Source organism: Ursus americanus, chromosome 7, assembly GCF_024610735.1.
Source record: "Ursus americanus isolate L20-20 chromosome 7, mUrsAme1.1.p, whole genome shotgun sequence".
NCBI lineage: Eukaryota > Metazoa > Chordata > Mammalia > Carnivora > Ursidae > Ursus > Ursus americanus.
In genome coordinates, this window is record NC_142133.1 from 48,018,903 (window position 1) to 48,041,636 (window position 22,734).

At 49.5% G+C, this 22,734-nt stretch overlaps 1 long non-coding RNA gene across 1 annotated transcript; it reads left to right on the top strand.

Moving 5' to 3' along the window:
* Positions 1 to 7,623: 7,623 nt before the first annotated feature.
* LOC148109681 (uncharacterized) lies at positions 7,624 to 22,255 on the top strand. The gene is made up of 2 exons (XR_015725236.1): positions 7,624 to 8,079; positions 20,027 to 22,255. It is a non-coding gene; the product is annotated as an uncharacterized LOC148109681 (long non-coding RNA).
* Positions 22,256 to 22,734: the final 479 nt, after the last annotated feature.

The window sequence follows — 22,734 nt, forward strand, 5'->3', positions numbered from 1 at the left end:
AGAATCCAGACTGAAGTCAGGCCCCCTTGCTTTCTGTTCTGGCTCTTCTCCTTGTCAACTGTGCCAACGTGGACCCTTACTTTACCTCTCTATACCTCTGGTTTCCCCATCTGAAGAGTGGGGCTTGTAATAGCACCTTGTAATACTCCCTACCAACCCGAAGACTGGTGAGAAATATTTGCTCATGAGGATATGCCATTGGGCTTTTGTGCTTATTTGTTACACAGCACATAGCTAACTGATACAAGCACATAGTAGGTTCTCAATAAATAGTGCTTAAAAGGAAACAGAGTAAGCCTTTTCCTTATAATGAGGAACTTCACAAGTTACCTGAAGATTGGCTCCAAATAGAGCCCAAAGAGGAAGCTCAAGGTTAATATCCAAAGCAGAACCCAAGTCCTGGGGTTTTATTTACTGAACAGGCTGTTTTTGGAGTCCTAGCTATGTTGGAAGCTGGCCCTTGTCCTCAGAGCTCACGTCTCGGGAAGGAAATATTTGTAACAAGTTATTACAAGGCAAAGTGCTACTCTCTGTAACGAAGGTGTGCGGAAAGAGTGCAGAGGAGGGAGCGGGCGGGTCAGCCCATGGTGGACCTGGTGTGACAGAGCTGGGCTAGAAGACGCAGATGGTGCCTAGAGAAGCACGGGGATTCAAAGCTACAAAGGTAAGCTGAACCCAAGGTGGGAAAGGCCTTGAGGGCTTGGGAAAGGATCTGAATGCCATTCTTAGGAAACTAATAGGATTTGGGGAGAAGAGTGCCATGTTCAGGTTTGCGTTTTGGGGAGAGAACTGTGGAGTTGATGTGGAAGGTGCCAAAGTTTCCTGCGGCAGAGCCCAGGACATGGGGCTGCTTAAACCATCCCTCCTGCTGCAGGTCAGAACTGACTGAGGGACAGCTCCTGGGGACAGGACTGATCTGGGGGCCGTACAGCCCCAGATGAGGAAAGAGGAGAAGCACAGGGGTTGAAAATCAGAAAAAGTCATTTCCCCCAACTCCGCTGCTAGAAACTGTACAAGTTAGGAAGGCATTTGGCTACAAGTAGCTAGAAACCTGGTCCTAGAGGTTTGAACGCACAGGGGAGTCTTTCCCTCCTCACAAGGAATCAGGAGGTGCTGGTTGTAACATCGCTATCTTAACAGCTCTGAGGTTCTTGGGGCCTTTCCTCGTGGTTGGTACAACTCTAGATATCATGCCCACATTCAAGGGAAAATAGATACAGAGAGATGGACAGAGAGGGGACACGCCAGCTGAATCTGTCTCTTTTTATCAGGAAAGCAGAAGCTTGACTTGACTAGACGCACGCGTGCACACACACGCACACATGCATGCGTGCAGACTGCCGCCTATATCTTCTGCTCCAATCCTGGTTGCCAGGGGACTGGGAATAGAGGAACAGGATTGTCATGCCTGCCTTAGACCAGCCATAGATTCTGTGCTTGGGGCTAGGTACATTTCTTTTTTTCTTTTTTCTTTTTTTTAAGATTTTATTTATTTATTTGAAAGAGAGGGAGCAAGTGGGGGAAGGGGCAGAGGGAGAGGAAGAAGCAGACTCCCCATGAGCAGGGAGCCCTATATGGGACTCGATCCCAGGACCCCGGGATCATGATCTGAGCCGAAGGCGGATGCTTAACCAACTGAGCCACCCAGGTGCCCCTACATGCATTTCTATCTCCAACAAATTGAGTTTGTTAGCAAGGAAGAAGGAAAAATGGATGTTGGTAAGCAAAGGCAGAGTCTGCTATAGGGACTCAGGCACGTCTTCAAGACATAGCCTAAAATAATGTGTTTTCTTTGTTCTGTTTTGGTTTTTTCTGTTTTGTTTTGTTTTGTTTTCTGAAATGGAGCCTCTGGCAGGTGACATGGCAAAGGTTCAGAACCCCTGCCTTCTGGACTTGGTACCATGACGTCCTCTTTGTCCCCCACTCCCATTCCAGGCCCTCACCTCAGTGGGTCCCAGTTTGTCCTCATCGCCCTTCGAAGCAGGTCCAGCCCCTGTGTTGGGGGGAGTGCCCAGTGCTAAGCAGGGTGGGGAGGGCTCCACGGGTCACCGGGAGCCCCACTGCTGAGTTTCCTGAGGCCCTTTCCCGAGCCGAGCTGGTGCAGGCGCTGGAGTGTGGTGTTTTAGCAGCAGAGAGGGCTCCTAGAGAGCCATAAACTCGCTTGCTGGTTCCCCTCATAACAAGCACATCGTGCCCTTATCCTGGGTGAGGGGGACCTGGATTCTTCTAAAGTCCAATTTGGTCGCTGTCTTGGTCAGGAGAGGCTGAGTCGTGCTGTGGTAACCAACAGGCTTAAAAGTGTAATGCCTTAAACACATAGTATATTTCTTGTTCATTCTAAATATCCGCATGAATCCCCTGGGGGCTCCGTTCCTTTTCTCCCCACTCTGGGACGCACGCCGATGGAGGGGCCACCATTTTGAACTTAATAGTTTCCGGGACAGAGGGAAAGAAAGGATCTGGAGGGTCTCACAGCAGCATTTAAATGCTCCACGTTGGGAGAGACCCCTATAATTTCTACTCAGAGCTCCTTGGTGAGGAGCAATCCCCTGGTCCCACACAACCACAGAGGGGCCCGGAGGAGTGACGCTGCCAAGTGCCTGGACAAGAGATAATAGGAAATGTTTAGAAAGCAGCATTCATGGTGACTAAAGTAATTTTGGGAAAGTTGCCTAATTTCTCCAGGTCTCCTTTATTTCATCTAAAAGTAGTGTTTCTAAGGCAAAAACCGGGTACGGTCAAAGTAGCTCTTATAATCCCTTTAGCCATTGGATACCCATAGGCGAAAAAAAAAAAAAAAAAAAAGAAGGTCAACTTAACCTCACACCTTATACAAATTAACTCAAAAATGGATCATAGACTAACTGGGCTTGAACACAAACTATAAAACTTGAAAAAACATAGGATCTAGGCCTAGGCATGATCCATAAAAGGGAACATTGATAAACCGCACCTCATTAAAATGAAAAACTTTTGCTCTGCCGAAGACCCCGCTGAGAGTGTCGAGGACAATTTACACAAAGCTACACGTGATAAAATTGCAAAGAGCCATGCACGCAAATAGATACACGTATACCTCGTGAAAATCTGAGTACATTCTAGAGATTGTACCACTGTAGGTTTCTCGGGTTCGATATCCTACTATGGAAATGCATGACCTTCACCCTGGGGGAGGCTGGGTGAAGGGCGCATGGCACCTCCCCGCACATTTCTTTGCACCTTTCTGAGAATCTATAATTTCAAAATAAGAGTTAAAAAAAAATCTGCAGCCACTCACAAAGAAATGTGTTTTCGGAGCCGTATTACCCATAAGCATCCATGTAGTTAACAGCCACTCTTTCACCTACAAGATGCTCCCAATACGGCGGCTTCTGGAATGGGGGTGTCCTTACTGGAAACGCACAACAGAGCCACCTGAATCATTGCTACTATTATTTCTTTCTCCCTGTCTCTTTGTTTTATGGCATTCACTGGTCTACAGCTTTTTATGGGAGACCCCTGGGGCCAGGAAGTTTTTAAGGTTTTTTTCGAGAGGGGTTAGAAAAGTAATATGGTGCTGTGGCATTTATTACGTAACTCTCTCCCCACCAGCAGGGTGGGGGGGGCGGCCTCCCTTAATCAAGCACACTTAACATTAATATTCATTAATGCATTGTACGAACATTGCCAGAAAATGGCATACGCACAGAAAATTGTCCGTTCAAGTCCCCAAACGGGCCTGTTCCTGTCCGATTTAGGCCCAAACCTTACATACTTCAGAGGGCGTGCACATTTGTCCAGAACTCTGGGCCTTGGGGCTTAGGGAGCAGCAACTGAGGAGTGTGGCAGGATGTGGCTGCCGGAACTTGTCCATGTGGGGGGCCCTTTGTGACCTGGACTGTGTCCACAGAGGCCGCTATGCTCAGGGTGTGCGTGACCCCTCCCTCGAAGGTCCACGACCAGTGTGGGGCCCTAAGACATACCCCTCTCCTTACAGGCTGCTCAAGCGGGTCACAGCCCCTGGAGGAGAGGCCACCGTTCCTGCTGCCCAGGCTGCTGGCAGTCTCCTCGGAGGGCTGCAGCTGGAGCCGGCAGGGGGCTGAGAGGGAGCCCCGCCAGGACCTTCTTACAGCCGAAGGAATGCAGGCCCAGGGAGGGTGAGTGACTTGTGCAGACTCACACAGCAGGCCAGGGAACCGAGACTGGGGGAACTCAGACAGGCTCAGAGGTGCTGGGGGCGTATTTCAAAGCTGGGACTAGACAAGCCCCCCACCCCAGCTACAGACCTCAGAAAAAACGCCTAGACTAGCAAGGAGAGCGCCCCCACCCCAATGACATGTGAGAGGTTCCCCCCCCACTTCCAGGCTTGGGGGGGTGGGGGGGGAAGGTCACTCAGTCTCGGCCTGGCCTCCCCCGTTAGTGCACCCAGTCCCCAGAGGTGCGGGTGGGCGCTGCCGGCCCAGGCAGGGCGGCCTGGCGGTGGGTGTGGGCGTCCCCTGCCCCCACAGGCACCCCCCGCGGGCGCCCCGTCCTTGTGTGGGCTGCTTTGACTCCGTGCCCGAGCCGAGCTCAGGCAAACCACGCCGCACTGGACGCCATTCAAGCTTTTACAGGCCCTCAAATTGGGGCTGGAGCCGGAGAGGAAATACTAAAATCCTGTATACGCAACTTCTGTCTGTGCGCGCCCGGCTCCAGCAGAGGGAGGCGCGCGAGGCGCGCGGGGACGCGTTTGTACTGCTGAGGGCTCCGCTCCGCTCGCCGCTCTGTTTTCAACGGGATCACTGATGTGTCGCCCAAACCCAGGGCTGCCGGGCGTGGGCCCGGGGCGGGGGCGCAGAGCCGGTGAGCTGCAGCCCGACCGCTGCGGGACTGCATTTGTCTCCTACCCCCACGGCCCCAGCGCACGGAGCGCGCTCCGAATCCCCGTGACCCATGCTGCGCGGCCCGGCCCCGGGCCCCTGGCGCCCAGCAGAGACATGCTGCTTAGAGGTCCTTCGAGCCTGGCCTTCGGAGTCAGGCAGGCCTGGGCGGAAGGCGGCTCACCACTTTGCAGCTCCGGGAGGATTGGCCAGGGCCTCCCTTTCTGCATCTGTACGATGGGCACAGTAGTGGTAGGCTTCCCCGGGTTTCCTGTGAAGACGGCGATAGGGAAACAGCCCAGAGCCTGGCACATCACAGGTGCTCACTAAATGGTAGTCATTGTTATCATTTGTGTAAAGTAATAGTAATAGCATCATTAAGATCCAGGCAAACGCTAAGTCCTATGTACAATTTACATTTTATGGGGAAGAAACTCGAACTCCAAGGAATCCAATGACTTACCTAAGGTCACACAGGCAGTGATTGGCTGCGTCCGGAATTGAACCCAGGCGGTCTGTTTCAGAGTCTTGGTGCTTTGCTGCCCTCTGAACCGCTGGTCGGCCCTACGTGCCCATGGCGCCCTCTGCCTGGCACGAAGCTCAGCACACTTGGGCCCCAGCCCACCCTCCCAGTTTCTCCCCTGTCAAGTGCTCTTAAGGACCTCTCCTGCCTCTGGCCAGCCATCCCCACCCACCCCCACCCCCGGTTCTGAACCAGGGCTCCCCCTCCCAGCTCGCAAATCAGGCTCAGCCCTTTCTGGTGTGAAGATCTGTCAGCTGCCTGGGCCTTCGGTCCTCCCTGACCACCCCCTCCAGAGAGATCCGCTCCGTCTCTGAGCTGCCCCAACACTACCCCACGCCTAACCCCCGCACCTTCAGGTCTCCCATTCCCTTGACCTTGGGCCACTGTGGTCTGTGGATGTGTTTGTTCCCCCTTGTTTTGGTCCCTCATTAAGATCTCTGCAGGTCTGGCCCCGTCTCTTGGACAGAGCAGGGTGTCCCATTACGGGAAATTGGATTTTTACTGATGGCAGCTCTGGGCTGATGAGTGACGTCACACTGGAGTCCTATGTGAGGGAAGAAGGAGGGCCCAAGCGCACTTGCTTTGGGGAAGTGAGGGTCAAGGTGGGCATCAGCCCCATATTCCTGGGATCAGCTACCAGACCAAGGAACATCGCAGACAGTGAGAGTGTGGTCTGGGCTCCCCTGCCCACAGGTGTTTTGGGGGCCCTGCCCACCCCTGCCTCTACTTCCCCTTTAACTGTCCTGTCATCGGGGCCTCTCAGGAGCCCTGCTCAGTGTCAGGTAAGGACAGATGCCCCACAGGGGTCCGAGCCCCTTCTAGCTGGGCTCCCCCAAAAAAGCAGCCTGCAAAGGGCATCTGTTCTCCAGCCTGTCCTCAGCTTGAGCCGAGCTGGCCTGCGCGTGCATAGCGGGTCTCCCAGACTTCTGCGAGTGCCCCCCCACTGCTTCCCCCCCAACTCAAGAGGCTCCACGGTGTTGTGGAGATCGCATTTGGAATCTGGAGTCTGGGTTTCAGTCCCAGCACGGTGGTTCCATGAAGTCTTGTGCACGTCCTTTAATCTCTCCTGAGCCCCAGTTTCCCTGTGGGAGCGATAGCGTCTGTCTCATTTCCTTGGTCTTAAGCGGCCTGAGAGCTATGAGAGGGCCTGGCCCACTGTGGGAGCTGAAGTGTTGGTTGTTTAAGTAGGAGTCACAGCACTGGGGTGACCCGGACCCCCCAGGTGGTCTGGGGGGATGGAGTGACCCAGATGACCCAGTGACCCGACCCCTGCTATAAGAAGGCAGGAGTTGGTCGTGGGGAGACTGGTGGCCCCTGCGGGACTCACAGCTGAGTGCTCCCTCCTCCCGCAGGGAGAGGAGGGGGTGGTTCTGCCCTGAGCACCTCTCAGCTTTGACCCTTAGGAGTGGTGTCCCCCACGGGTGGAAGCTGCCACAAGTCTGGGGGTGCCACGGATGCCACGTGGGGACCCCCCCCCAGAGGCCTGGCAAAGCTGCAGTGGTACCCCGTGGTGCAGACTGCTTTGTGACCACACACGAGCCACCCCAAGGGCTTCCAAACAGGGCATAGTGCTGAGGGGCTGAGGGGCTGTGGGGGGAGAAACTGGATGCCTTCCACCTTCTACCTGCAGGCTGGTGAGACCCGAGGGTCCGGGCGTCTGGACCACTCCCCTGAAAGGGGGATGGACGCTGGACGCTGTCCCCATACAGCCCTGAGAGCAGGTGGCCTTCCGGAGAGGCCCATTCCGCCGGCGGAGCACAGTCTGCGCGGCGCGACAGTGCCCTCTGCTGGCCATGCTGTGCTGCCATCGGCTTCTCTGGGCCCGCCAGGGGGACCTAACGCCCACGGGGGCGGGCCTGCAAAGCCCCGCAGCGGGGAGGCCTGGGAAAAAGCCTGGTAGGTGGGCAGCTCCTTCCCATGTTACAAAGGAGGAAACTGAGGGTTGGGGAAGTGGAGTAAGGTGCTCAGGAGTCCCCCGCTGTTGCAAGGCCAGGCAGGACCCATCCTCAGGGCTCTTTCTCCTGCTCCAGCGAGACTCATCTTGTGTGAACGTCACAGAACTCAGGCACGCTGGAAAGACCACTCTGTATTCATTATTCGTTTCATTAAAATCAAATTAGATCTGACTCCCCCACTGCCAGGACAGCAGAAAAATGCATTCCTCCTTGCTTTTGGAAATAGAAGCGGGGCTCCTCCCCAGGCCTGTGCAAGAAGCCAGAGCATCACCGGATCCTAGAAATGCGAAAGGGAGGGGAGGTTTAAATTCTCAGTGCGTCAGAGCCACTGTGGAAGCTTCACTTCGAAGCTTCAGGGAGGCTCTGTCGCTTCCCTGCCAAGGTTGGCAGCCCTGGAGCCCGGGCTGTCCTCACTTCCTCCCCTGCTGCCCCCTGAGGTCCTGTCCCCTCCATGGGGTGGGGGAGGGGGCACACTGATGTCCTGGCCACGGGGTTCTCCCAAACCACCTCTTTCTCCTCTCCCCAACTCCCACCCAATCCCCTTAAATTGCTCAAGATCCTGAAAAGAAAAGCGGGAAAGGCAGGTTGAGCAGGGAGAGGAAAATCTATCAAGAACAAATAGCAGACGATCCTCTCAGGACAAGCGCCTGCTTCTCTAAAATCAGCTGGGTAGCAGCACATGCCTGTGGGAAAATGCTATGTCCTTGGAGTGACCTTCTTGCTGCGGCTGAAGCCAAGGCGACACGATTCGGACTGTGAGTAGGTTGGTTGAATCCTGTTGAAGAGCCCTGCGGGAAGGGGTTGGGCATGGGGAATGGAGCCTGCCGACTCCTCAACGAAACCAATAGAAGTTAGAAAAGAGGTTATGGGAAAGCGGGTAAGGGCCTGAACGGCTAGGGAGCCTGGGTTGCAAAGCCACCTCTGTCTGAAAGGAATAAACATGGGGTCCCCTGTTGTCGTCTCAAGTATGCAGTGGGCCTGGCAGGTCAAACTGGCGCCCTTGGGACCCTGCGGCGCCCGGATCCACAATCCTCCATCTTGCTCTGACCAAGAAACATCCGCATCCTGGCCATAAACTGCCAGCCCGGTGTCACCATTTCCCCAGGGTGGCGCCCTTGGCCTTCTGCAGATGGAGCCTCTGCTGCTTCCTGGGCCCCTTTCCTAACCTGGCAGAGTTCAGGTTTAAACATGGAGATGAGGAAAGAAATGAAGTTTTTACAATCAAACTGTCACGTCAAGTTTAGGAGTAACCTGTGCGTAGTTGTTTCTTTAAAATATTCTAATAGCCCCGAGAATCTCTCATGTTCAAGACTGACGTATTAGCCTGATGTTTCCAGTTTCAGATGTGTGATAGACAGAGACTTGTGATTTTAAGGGAAAGAAAATTTGACTTTATGTTTTTGTGAATACTAATAGGATTTTAAAGAACACTGGTGTTTCACTATGTTAATACATTTTAATATTTCTCTCTTTTCTTCACTATGTTAATACATTTTATGTCTTGGGCATATAAGAATTTATTACTTGCTTGTTGGAGTCATTAGTTTGCTTTGTTAGGCAACTGCAGTGCTTACAAAGGAAATGTAATATGTTAAATTTATAAATGCAATTCAGAGTGTTTAGAGGAATTTAATTAAGTTTACAGATGATCTCTAAAGGGAGCTTAGGGTCTTCAAGTTGAGTTAATAGATCATTAATCAAAGAAAATTGAGGGTCACTGTTCTTATCTTGCTATTTTTATAAGCAGAATAACAAGATTTATAAACTGAACATAACAGCTTAAGGATAACTAGGTTATTTCTACTTTAATGAAAGGAACATTAATTTAAAACCTAAGTAACTGTAAGTAGTCCTTTCTGGACTGCCCTCCAACATAAAAAAAATAATTCACTGTGACAGCTATTCATACTAATAGCTAACGTTTATGGAGTGCTTTACACTGATTATCTCGTTTAATCTTCCATTCCAGATGGGAGACACTGGGAGGGCAGGAATTTGCTCAAGGCCCCGCAGTTAGGAAGTAATACAAGATGGACGTGAGTTGTCTCTTCAACTCCATTAGCCACAATGTTGGATGAGCTTTGGGGCCCAGGTTTCTAGGATTTGCGCTGAGCTCCCTGGAGAATGGGCTCGCTCTCCCTAAGTTATACCAGTGAATGCCGTCTTGTCAGCAGCCAACGCCCCCAGCCACTTCAGGACTCACCAGAAATGGGGAAGGGGCTTCTGAATGCCTGGATTTGAACCCAAAGTACCACTGGTAAACCCTTTTTCAGAATGCTGTGTATGAACACTAAGGCTGTTGTCTGTCTCCGGTACCGGGGCCACAGACCCAGGGTCCCCTCAGAAACGTCTTCCTTCTTCTCTGTCCCCATTTCTAGCCCATCTTTATTTTCCATACTCCAAGGACAACCTTTTAGCTTGAAAGTTGATGAAATGAAGACATTTCATCTACATACATTCCCAAGGGCAGCCGGGAAGGGGCTGTCTACACTTTCCCACCTATTGAACTCCTTCTGGCTCAAAAAAGCAAATCTGGGGAACCCCTGTGTCAGCTCCAACATGTAAAGAGCCTGGAAATTGTCATTCCCATCCTGACACGAAGAAAAGCTGAACAAACTGACAGATCGAAGAGGCAGAAAATCCGTAAATACACAGTTGAACTCAACAGCACTATCCGTTGTCTGGATCTTTGACGCTTAGAGGATATTTCATCCAACATGAGCAGAACGTACATTCTCACACCAAACATTCCCCGACGGTTTGTGTCCCCTCCCCGAAATTCATATATGGAAGCCCTAATCCCCAGGGTGGCTAAATTTGGAGATGGGCCTCTGAAGAAGTAATTAAAGTTAAGGAGATGATAATGGTGAGGCCCTGATCTGATATGATTAGTGTCCTTATAAGAAGAGACGTCATGCCAGCACACGGCAAGAAAGTGGAGCTGGGCGGGCCAAGGGGGGAGCCCGCACCAGACCCCTACCCTGTTGGTCTTGGACTTCCAGTCTCCAGAAATTCGAGGAAATAGATTTCTGTTGTTGAGCCTCTCTGTGCATGGCTGTCCTTTGCAAACCCCGCTCTCTCTCTCTCATTCTCAGTGTGTGTATGTGTGTGTGTGTGTGTGTGTGTGTGTGTGTGTGACCATGCTCTGGGACATGTGAAGGACATTCTGTAGCTATGAGGATCTGATGAAGCCGCTGAGCCAGGCTTCAGGGTCCTCCAGGTCTGCTGCTGGATTCAGTGGCCGGGTAAACAGATTTCTGTAGCCAGGAAAACAGAGAGGTGGAAGTTGGCTCATGGGATAGTCCTGGAGAGACATTAGACTCTTTCCTCTGGCCTCATGCAGACAGGTGCACGCGGACAGGTGCACAGAGTCCTTCCTTGGCGAGGGGACACGATGCAACCTCCACTAACCTTTTGCAGGTCAGTCTCAGAGTGAGCGAGGTTCCCAAGGTCTTCCCTTGTGTCGTGCTCCGGCAGCTGTACCATTAGCTATATGTCATATTCGAGGTTCCAGAATTGTTTTTAGAAGTGGAATTTGGAGGGTTTTTATCAATGAGACAAGCCAGTTTGGACGACCCTCTTCACCTCTGGAGAGCAGAGTCCACACGGAGGGCTTGAGGACTGGCGTTAAATAGATGATGTTGGAAGGACCCATGGCAGTGGAGTTAATACCTTTGACATCGAACCTGTCGAAACAATATAGTAAGTTTATGACACTTTTTTTTTTTAAAGATTTTATTTATTTATTCAACAGAGATAGAGACAGCCAGCGAGAGGGAACACAAGCAGGGGGAGTGGGAGAGGAAGAAGCAGGCTCATAGCGGAGGAGCCTGATGTGGGGCTCGATCCCACAACGCCGGGATCACGCCCTGAGCCGAAGGCAGACGCTTAACCGCTGTGCCACCCAGGCGCCCCGTAAGTTTATGACACTTACACAAACTTTTTTTTTCAACGTGAGATGCAATAAAATCTTGCTTTCAGATGACTTACACCAGGGTTCATAAAAATAAGTAAAATTTCTAAATTGTAGCATTTCAAATCTGACATTGCTAATTTAAATAAATACAGAACATCAACCCCTTAAAAAAAAGTGGAGTCTGGTTCAGGCAACCGAAGGGACAGCTGGACTCATCCTCGAGCTGAGGCGGGGTGGGAGTCTGGGGGATTGGCTACAGCTGAAAGCACCGGGAGCCGAGGGTGTCTGATGCTTGACCTGCAGGACCTGAATGGCCACAGAGGGATGTCCTGGGTTCTGAGGAGGCTCCCGGGCCACCAGCTTTAGTGTCTTCAGAAGGATGAAGAAAATATGAACAAGACTATTTAATGGCTTTATTGAGGTTTAATTCATAGGCAGTATTATTAATCTATTTGCAGTATACGTGTCAGTGGTGTTTAGTATATTCATAGACTCGTGTGTTCCTTCATTACTGTAATTAATTATAGAACATTTTCATCACTCAAAACAGAGAACCTAGCGCCCCTTAGCTGTCACTTCCCAACCCCCACCCATCGTCCCAACTCTAGGCGACCGTCAGTCTACTTTTTGTCTCTCTAGGTCTGCCTGCTCGACACATTTTGTATAAATTGAGTCATATAAAAAATATCCTTTTAGGCTGGCTTCTCTTAGTATGTTTTCAAGGTCCATCCATGTTGTATCACTACCTCATACCTCATTCCCTTTGTGGCTAAATAATATTCCAGCGTGTGCGTATGTGGCATGTTATTCATCTGTTAGTTGATAGAATTTGGGTTGTGCCCATGTTTTGGCTGATATAAATTACGCTGCTATGAACATCCACGCAGAAGTTTTTGTGTGGACCTATGTTTCCATTTCTCTTGGGTATGCACTTGGAATGAAATTGCTGGGTCCTGTCATCGTTCTCTGTTTAATCATTTGAGGAGCTGCCAGACTGTTTTCCAAAGTGGCTGCACCATTTTATATTTACACCAGCCACGTATGAGGCTCCAATTTATCTACATCTTTGCCAACACTAGTTATTATGTTGGTAATAATTTAAAATTTTATATTATTATTATTACTATTATTATTATTACAGTCATCATAGTGGGTGTGAAGAGGCATCTCATCGTGGTTTTGATTTGCATTTTTCTGATGGCTGATGCTAGCGAGCATCTCTTTATATGCTTATTGGTCATTTGCATATCCTCCTTGGAGAAATGTGTAATCAGACGCTTTGCCCATTTTAAAAATTGGGCTATTTGTCTTTTTATTACTGAGTTGTAATCATTCTTTACATATTCTAGCTCTAAGTCCATTATCGAATATATGATTTGTAAAAACGTTCTCCTATCCTGTGGGCTGTCTTCTCACTTTCTTAATAGTGTCCTTTGAAACACAAGTTAATTGTGATCACATTCAGTTTATCCATTTTTTTCTTTTGTTGCTCATGCCTTCTCTAAGAAGCCAATGTCAAATCCAAGGTCAAAAAGATTAACCCTCATGTTTTTTCCTACAAGTTTTATTGTTTTAGCTCTTATATTTAGGCCAGTGATTCATTTTGAGTGAGTTTTGTGTATAGTGTGAGGTAGGGATCCAACTTCCTTCTTCTGCATATGGAAATCTAGTTGTCTGTCATCTGCCCAGTTGTTCTAGCCAAGATCAAAAGTGGAGTCTTGAAGTCTATTATTCTTGAATTGTCAATTTCTCCCCTCAGTTCTGTCAGCGTACTGTGAAACCTCATCATGGAATGAGGGCGCTGGGGTGAGGATGACTGGGGCCCCAGTATTCTTGGCCTGTCACGTCTAGGGTACAGCCTCCATCATATGGGGAGGGGCTGGGTAGAAGAAAGGAATGCCCAACCTCTTGGCTACACCCACCTCTAATTTAGAGTTCAAGGGGGTGAGAAACGCTGATAGCCTGTCCCTACTGGTGAGATAAAATAGCTCTTCATCAATTAGCTGCTAAGGAGAGAAGCCTGTCTTCTTGGCCACACCACCTGAAACGGAGCTTCCATTTAGCGGAGATGGTTGGGGGTGGGGAAGGAGGGAGGGGTGGTGGCTCACATACTCTTGCTGTTCTTAACACGTTTTAGCAGATTGTCTTGAAAAAAATCTTTCTTCATTTGCTATATGTTCTTAGGATAATTTCCAGACACTTAAAGTTTTTTAAACAGTTTTAGCAGCTTTGCTTGTGTCTCCGGGGAGGGGTTCTGTGCGGTTCCTCATGCTTTCAGCTTGGAAGTGGAACCAAACTTTTTTTAAACATATAAAGAATTCTTGTGAAATTATTAGAGAAAAATGAACATGCCCCACGGAAAAATGTGCAAAGAGTATTAGGCAATTTAATTTAGAAAAAGTACAAATGGCCAAGAAACAGAAAAATATTGAGCCTCTCAAGCAGTCAAAGATATTCAATTTGAAATAACACATTGGTTTTTTTATCATATTGTTAAAAAAGAGCAATACTCAGGATTATCAAGGCCATGTGTAAACAGACACTTTCCCACATGGTTGAGAGGAGTATAAAGTAGTGTGACTCTTTTGGAGAGCCGTTGGGCAATTCACACCAGGATTTTTTAAAAAACATCTGTCCCTTTGACTTAGTGATCCTATTACTAGGAACTTATCCCAAGGAGATTACCTAACAAGAATTCAAATACGTATTATTTATAATATTAAAATAAAGAGGCCCCCGGGTGGCTCAGTCGGCTAAGTGTCTCAGGTCATGATCCCAGGGTCCTGGATTGAGCCCCGAATGGAATTGGGCTCCCTGCTCAGTGGGGAGTCTGCTTCTCCCTCTCCCTCTGCCCCTCCACCTGCTTGTGCTCTCTCTTTCTCAAATAAATAAATAAAATCTTAAACAAAAACTTTGTGAAAAAAATTAAAGCAACTTAATTATCCTTTCTCGGGGGGGGGTTAATAAAGTGTGGTGTATTCAAACGTAGCCAAATAAAGGGTGAGGTAGGTCTATATGAATTAACGTGATTAAAGGTGGGGGAGATTATTACAGAGAAGTATGGCTTATATGATTCCGTCTATACAATCTAATCTATCCATAATCATTTATGTTGCACGTGCATAGAAAAAAGTACCCTGGAGAATATATCTTAAATTCTTCACAGTGCGTGTACCTCTGGATGGAAACATGGTTGATTTTAATTTTTAAATTTTTGTCTTTCTGTGAGTATGTATGTTGAAATGGATCTCCAGTGGCCATGTATTATTTGTACCATAAAGAAAAAACCCAAGTTGGGTTTTTACTGATGGCAGGCGGAGGAGCCAGGGGCTGTGGGCAGGCAGAGGCCAGCAGGTCAGGAAAGTGTCACGGCGGTGTGGGCTCGGCAGGGTCTGTGGGAGTTCCGTTGCCTCCCAGAACCCCGCTCTTCCAAACCATCCATCTAACAGGGAACAAAGTTGGGTGTAAGAGACACCGCGGGAGGGACACTTCGCCGGGCCTGCCAGCAGGTGGACAGGACTGAGTCAGGCACCTGGGAGGTCACACCTGTCAGAAAGGAAGTCGGTCAGTGGCCGGGCTTCGGGGTGAGGCACAGCATTTTCAGCCTTTGGAGTCTGAGGTCCAGGCTTGCCCGGTAGTCAGGGAGGCGGTGACATCCTGAACAAGGAGGACATACGGGGCTGGGGTTCTGGAGGCTTGATAGGAACTCCCATGCAGACCTGGGAATGGAATAAAAAGAGGGAGCATCTGGGGCGCCTGGGTGGCATAGCGGTTGAGCGTCTGCCTTCGGCTCAGGGCGTGGTCCCAGCATTATGGGATCGAGCCCCACATCAGGCTCCTCCGCTATGAGCCTGCTTCTTCCTCTCCCACTCCCCCTGCTTGTGTTCCCTCTCTCGCTGGCTGTCTCGCTCTCTGTCAAATAAATAAATAAAATCTTTTAAAAAAAAAGAGGGAGCATCAGATCCATGGAAAGGATGATCTCGCAGGAAAAGATCACAGTGAGAAGGGGACAGAAGAGAGTATGGAGGGCAGAAGTGTGGGAGGGGGAAGGGAAGCCTGAGAAGTGGCGAGAGAGAACAGGAAGAGGGGTAGCGCCCACGCAGGCAACGGGGCAGAGGAGCCAGCCAGGCCAGACTTCTGAGTACTGGGCTCCGCCTGGAAACCCAGCGCCGAGAGCTGTGCACACACCTCACAGACACTAGGCGGCGCTGTGGTCCACTCTTATGGCCGCATATTCCGGGGTTGGCAGTTTTCTTTTCATTAAAGAGAAATTAATGTGTGCTGGGGCCCGCCGATGCCCTGTTTAACAGATGAGGGCAGAGAGGGGCTGTGACTTGTCCCAAGGCATATATGGGTGTTATAGCAGAGGTAGGCTTACCTCCCAGCCTCCTGGTTCCTGTCCCGGGCTCTCTCCAGTCACACCCGAGAGACAGATCTAGAAAAGTGGCTGGCAGAATCCTGGGTCATGAGGCCCACCCTGGAGCTCCGGCACCACCCACTTTTCAGTCTTGCCCACGGTGAAGTCACTTCCCTTGGTTTTCCCATCCTTTCTCTGTCTGCAGTCCCCCACCCACTACACCCTTCATCCTTTTTCCGCCTGCAGCCACAATGATGTTTTCCAGTGTAAGCTGGATCAAGTCACTCCCATTACCTCGCCTAGTGGCTCCAGAATGCTCTTTACCCCGACGTTCATCTTTCTGCCCTCTAGAAGCTGCACCCTGAGCCTCTATTTGCCTTTTGGGTTTGGTCTGATAAAGTTGTTGTGTTGGGTCATCTCCACATCTTGGCTAATCTGTTCCCTCTGCCAGGAACTCTCTTCCCCGCCCCTCCTCTCGTTCTGCCCATCACCGCCTTGGCCTCAGGTTGACTTCCCTGACATCCCTTCATCCCGTCCATGGTGCCCTTGCCCTTTGCTTTAACACATGCCTTTGTCATGTTTACTTCTTTAAGAAGTTTTACCCTCTAGACGGAGTTCCAGAGCTGTAGGACAAGGTCCATTCGGTTTGCAGCCTGTCCATCAGGGTCTGGCTGTGGCTCTCAGAAGGCTGTAGACACGAAGGTGGCCGTGGTGGCAGAGCGGGCGAGGAGCTGGGGCCAGGTGGCACAGGGCAGTGTCTTTAGGACACCCCAGTTGGGTGCTAAGATACAGCCGAGAGTGTCTGTCGGGCACGGTGCGCAGAGCAGCGACTGTTCCAGTGTTTGAACAAATGGTGCTCAGGACAGAATGGTCTTCCAGAACGGTCAGCCAGAGCTGCAGAACTGAGCGTCCCACACAGGGGCCATCCACTGTTCCTTTCACTTCCGTATTCTAAGACCTGGTATATTTTAGTGTGTTTGAAACTAAAGCAACCATCGGATTCTATTTCACTTGCAAGTTGTGGAAAATGTGGGGGGCATATCTGGAGCAGGTAGGACTCAGCATGGCCTTTGTTCTAACCTGGTCTGAGCGCTCCCCAAATTGGGGCCCAAAGTCCCTGGAGCCAGACAGTGACAGCAACGTGGAGGGACCCACAAAGCTGGTGGTGACAAGCACCCCACCACCGCCATACCTGTGGATACACCAACTTTGGGCTGTTTGTTCATAAGATGAACTCCAAAACATTTCCCTCTCCTGCTCTCTTGTACCCATGTTGTATCAGTGGGTCTTAACAGAGGTTTTGTATTCCTCCAAGGCATAGGTGGGAGGGCCAAAGGGCTACTTAAATCCAAGTTTGGGACATAAAGGAGATCACAAATCTACTACGTGAAGACTTCGAAAAGGCTAAAGAAATGAAAAATGATCTAAATAAGCTTTTCTTCTATTTCATTTTTCAATTTTAAATAATATTTAAAATCTTATTTTAGGAGTATTCAAAATTAGACAATACAAACTGGACCGGCCTTTGTTCCTGCAGGAAATTATGACATCTGACGGGTAGAAACAAGGTGGTGGTCTCTGCTCCTTGCCCCTGGCCAGAATCTCTTTGATTGTCAGCTCAATTTTTGCGATCTTCCTGAAAAGGAAAGATTCTTTCTAGTTGGAGGAAAGCCAAATCATTGTTCAATACAGGACATAAGCAGGGGGTGGGGATGAACAGACAGAAGGGAGCAGGGAAGAAAATCAGGGCTGGCTCTTTATGGAGAGAGGCCTGGGGAAGATTCTGGAGAGACTTTGATGTAGCTGCAGGCTGAGATGGAAGTGGACAGAAGTCACCCCTTCTAAAAGTGACTCCAAACATCTTGGGATATACACTGTAAGAAACACAAAATAGGTCTCTAGGAATAGGTATATAAACCAATAAGTATGGTGATTATATTGTCCAAAGTAAGAATCAGGACATTTGGCCTGCTCATTGGACAGGACAGCTGGAACTGAGACTTGCTACCCCTTCCAGATGAGGGGTGCCCAGTCAGTGTGCATGAACCCCACAGGGATGCTCGTCTGTGAAGCCTGGCGTTGTACTGGATGGTTCCTCAGTCCCTGTCAGTCTTCTGTGGAACTAGTGGTGGTTGGGTGGGGAGAGTTGAGGTTAGCAAGAAGATGGGGGCCTGTCCCTTCTGACATCTCCTCAGCTCACCCCCAGGGTTCGCAGTGCACTCATGTTAAATTTAGGTCAAGTTTGTAGAGAAAAGTGACATTGAGCCACAGGCAAAGATGGGGAGGGAAAGGCCACTACTGTGACATTCCACTCAACCTCTCATTTTAGGACAAGACTCTTGGTTTAGCCTAGAATCTAATTTTGCATGCTTGGTTGTGTGTGCGTGCACGTGTGTGTGTGTGTGTGTGTGTGTGTGTGTGTGTGTGATCTCACTCACTCTTCATACTAAACATCACACTGGAAGAGCAAACCACTCCAGCACAAAGCCCTCATCAGAAGGCCTTTTGTCCACCATTATTTTAAAGACAAGGGCACATAAAATGATGAGCTCTTTAGTAATTATGTCTTTTAGAAGTACTCTTTATCGAGTAAATGATGTAAAGCAAAAGAAAGAAAAAAGGCAGACCAGTATGTACATACATACAACAGACGTGTATTACCTTGGTTTCCAAATTCCGTACAATAAACTCACTATGACTGCCTTGACTACAAAACACAGAACCTTGAAACAGGACCTTCCCCGTTATATACAGTCTGAAACACCAACCCCTACCCCACACTTTGGTGCACTTGGGCAGGTCTTTTGTGTTCTGAGCACCGAAATTCAATGCATGTTGTGGGGGGGGGGGTCCCCACACCTCCAACAAGCAATGCTCCGACACTGGCAGGGTGTGTGAGAAGTCGACTCAAGTCTGACACCATCCGCCAGAAGATAGCCTTGGATCCCACAGGTTGAGGGTTCAGTCCTACAAGGGCCCTTCCCACTTCTGACACCAGCCCCAAGCTCAGATTGTTACCTGGGCTTCCGCCTAACTGGCTACAAATCGGAGGTTCCAGTGAACTCCAACTTAGAATGCAAGTCGCCAAGCCCTGGTGCTTATCTGTACTTCTGATCAACTGCCTAATAAATCAGAGATGCCCAAGGGCCCCTCCTCAGGTTGACTAATTTGCTAGAGTGCCTCACAGAACTCCAACATTTTACTTATGAGACGACTGGTTTATTATAAAAAGATAGAACTCAGGAAGAGCGAGATGGAAGAGTCGCATGGGGCCGGGTGTGGGCCCGGGGCTGGGAGCTTCCCTGTCCTCTCTAGGGGCACCAGTCTCCCCAAGTCTCTATGTGTTTGTCAGCTCAGCAGCTCTCTGCACCCCAGCCTTTTGGGGTTTTGTGGAAGCTTCATTACCTAGGCATGGTTGATTAAGTCCTTGGCCATTGGTCAATGATTCCAACCTTCAGCCCCTCTCTCTTCCCCAGAGGTCAGGGGGTGGGACTGAAATCACTTGGTTGGTTCCTCTGGTGACCCCATCCTCAGGTGTTTTCCAGAAGTCATTCATTAACATAATACAAAACATCCTCATTATTCTCAACACTTGGGAAATTCCAAGGGTCTGGGGAGCTCTGTGTCAGAAACGGAGATGAAGATCTCCATACACTTCTTACGATAAGTCACAACAATCACAGCAGGTCTTTGAAAAGGTAAGGTACACACCTATTTTGGAAGCTTCAGCCATAAGGTGGTTTTTCCGCAATGTTTGGATATATATACAGCCACTAAACAGGCCTAGTCAGCTTCTGGCATGTTCTTTTAAGATTCAGTTAAGTTGCTAAGGCAATTACACATAGAAAAAGTGATTGTGTTCATTTACTGCTACCTGCGTTCCATAGTAGACGGGGCCTTGTCATGGGTGCTATAGATGGAATGAAGCACAAAATCCCATCACTAGAGAGTTCATCCCGTAATTACAGCGGTCCTCTCGAATTCTCTTCGCTTTAGGGCCGATAGTTTCTTCCCACCCCAAATGAACCAGCCCGAGAGGGTATCTTGGTAGGTCATGGGGAACAGCCCATACAGAACGACTTTTGCATCTGGTTACTGTCCCTAATCGCCCTCACCTGGCCTTCACTGCCATGCTGTCCTCCGTCACCTGTCACATTCATGTTACTGCCTGGTAGTGTAGTGTGGTCTTTCCAACCAAGGACCTAATCGACATTTTAAATGAACTCGTCGTTTTAAATATCAATTTTTCTTGGAACCGATTTTCAAGAAGTCAAAAAACTAAGTCAAGTAACAGGAGAGTGAAAATATATTGCTTTTAGAAGTTACACATTTCTGATGTATAATCCATTAGGAGCATTGCTTCTGTGGGGTATCTAGTGAATACTCGGTTTCTTTCGTGTTTGCATTTCCTGACGATTCACTTCACTCCATTTCCAGGCACACAAAGGCTGAGACAGCTACGTCTGCTGCGTCTTGGATGGCGGCCTGACGCCAGCTCAAAACCTGACGGCCCACTTCTTCCCACAGAGGAAATTTGTAAACCTGTCTCCCTTCCTACACATTTCATTGACACAGCTCACTGGAGAGATCTGCTTTTTAAAAAGTTAGAGCCAAATGTCTCAGCACGTTATTTACTTCTCTTCCCCGGCAGCCCTCTAAGGATGGATGATTTTCTTCTCCTCTCAGTGGGTTGAAATTTAATATTGGGAATTGGTCAAATCTAATCATTTAGGTAATGAAAGCTGAATGACTGAGACTGCAATTTCCTTTGGGGGGGGCATTAATTTCTAGTCCATAAAATGTGAGTGTGTATTTAATGAATAGTTCTCCTGCCCAATTTACTTCAGTCTTGTATTGAGTGTTGGTTGTAGGTAAATACAGATAAATACCATGTTTCGAGCACACGAGTCCATGCTGTCTACAATGACCTTGGGAAGTGGGGAAGGACAGAATGCAGGCTGAGGGTGGGCCAGGGTGTCCTGACCCCACAGAAAGGGCAGGGACAGATGTGAGTTCCGGTACTCTGTGTACTGGGACCCGCTTCCCTTTGTCCTTTGTGCTATACAGTCTGAGAGCTGAGTGTGTGGTCATCTGGTCGCGCCCTCCCACAGGGTCAGCGCCTGGGGAGAGGGCATTGGTCCCACGGCAGCAAACACAGGGTCCTTTGTTTGAGAGAAGCATTTTGTTACTGTGTGTGAATGGAAGGAAGGCCGGGTGTCCCAGGGTTCCCGCTGGCGCTGCGAGCTTACTAAAAGCTCACTGCATTCCACGGGCAATTGTGCTAACTCACAGCAACTTGTCCTTTTCTTCCTTCTCAATGGACTTTACTGAAGTGTCGCAAAGAAAAGATGAAAAGGTAGCCCGCACTTGGATGCCATAAACCTGCCAAGGAAGAAAATAAGTCACCATTTCTTAACCTTCCTACGACGCTGGTCTAAAAGGGTCTCTTGAGACAGCAACAAGGCCAAGTCAACAATCCCCCCAATAACCAAGTCCCAAAGCGCTGGGGTTGAAATACACCTACAACAAAGTGGTCCTTGGTTTTAGAAATCTTCAATAACCTGAGGAGACTGGGGCGTGACCACTTTTTTTCTTTTACAACTGAGCGTCTGTCTGCCTCTGCAAACCACACTGACCGTTGATGGCCAAGGGGTCATCCCTGTTCAACACAAGCAGCTGAGTCAAAAAGCTGGTCTGACAACTTGTTTTAGCCAACTGGGCCCAACAAATGATGACACCCCCCCCCATATGTGAAAACAGACATCGCCAATGTCTTCTGGATACACTCTTGGAAATGAAAAACCCCGTGCAATACAAAAGGAGCCACGAGGAAGGGAAAGGGGACACCCAGAATACATGAAGTCGTCTAGAAGATCCCAATTCAGCTTTGCCGAAAAACGTGACCCACGTCATCGGGATACTCATCCAGTCCCCAAGCATTTCCCAAGGCCAGCCTAGGTTTCTGGAAACAATCTGCTCTCTGTAGGAGAGAAAAAGAAGAAAAGAAAAAAAACCCCAAAAAACTCATACAACTCACTGAAATTTTCTGTGGCCCAAAGTTCCGGTAAGATGTACGTTCAAATACAGAACAGGTAGAAGGTGTCCTCCGTTGCCTCAAAAGCAAGCACCACGGCCACGTAAGAGGGATGTGCGTGTGCCTATGAAGCTCTACGAAGTCGAAGGGGCGACGTGGAGCCTGTTATTGGAGATCCACCTGCGATATCCGGAAGCACCGAGAGGTTTGTTCCCCAAAGAGTGGGGTAAGGAGGAGTAACTCCAGGAGCCCCTTCTAACAAACAGCTGCCAAAGTGCCAAAAGTTCTCGAAGATGGTCTCCGATCGACTCCGACCGGATGGTGGACTCCATGAAAGGTCTTTGAAAAAAAAAAGCATGCCTTTTGATGCCCTCTGGGCACTTGCTCCCTGCTAGTAATTCAAAAGCGAGAGGCCTGGGAAAAGCAATGTAAGGATGCAAAAAGGGCCGTAGAGAGGAGGGGGGGGGCAGGCCTGACATAGGCTGGAAGCTGCTAGGTGCTGGGCACGGAGGTACACACCTCCCAGCGGCCCGGCAGGGCAGTGTCCACGTGAGCCCACGGGGAAGTTGTCTAAGGAAGTTCCAAACCCCGGCTTCGGTCAAACTGCTAAAAAAAAATAAAATAAAATAAAATTCAGGTTTCGAGTATCTGCTGAAGGACGAGGGGCTGGAGCTGGGTGGTGCAGGGCTGGCCTTCCCTGAATCAAAGGACAGCCCTGGACCGTCTCCCCGAGTCTCAATTTTCAACGCTAAGTCATTTAGCTGGTGAACATTTCCAAGCATTTTCTCTTAAACAGTATTTTATAAAAGAAAAAGCGAAATCCATAAAAAGTGTGAAGTCACCAATCCAGAGAAATACTATTTTGTGATGCCGGCGACTCTGAGCTCAACCCCAGAGCCTGGCCATCCAAGGGCCCCTGTGCGCGTGCTGTGACTGGCTCCCTGCCCCGAGTGGGCTGAGGAGGGGGCGGATGCCGGGCTGGGAGTCAGAGCTGCAGGGGACCCCGACGGCACAGAGAACTGGACAGGGCGGGGAGGGAGCAAAGTAGCTGCCGACCCTCTGATGACAAAGACTAGAGCAATTAAGAGACAGAAGCTGGAACCAACCTGTG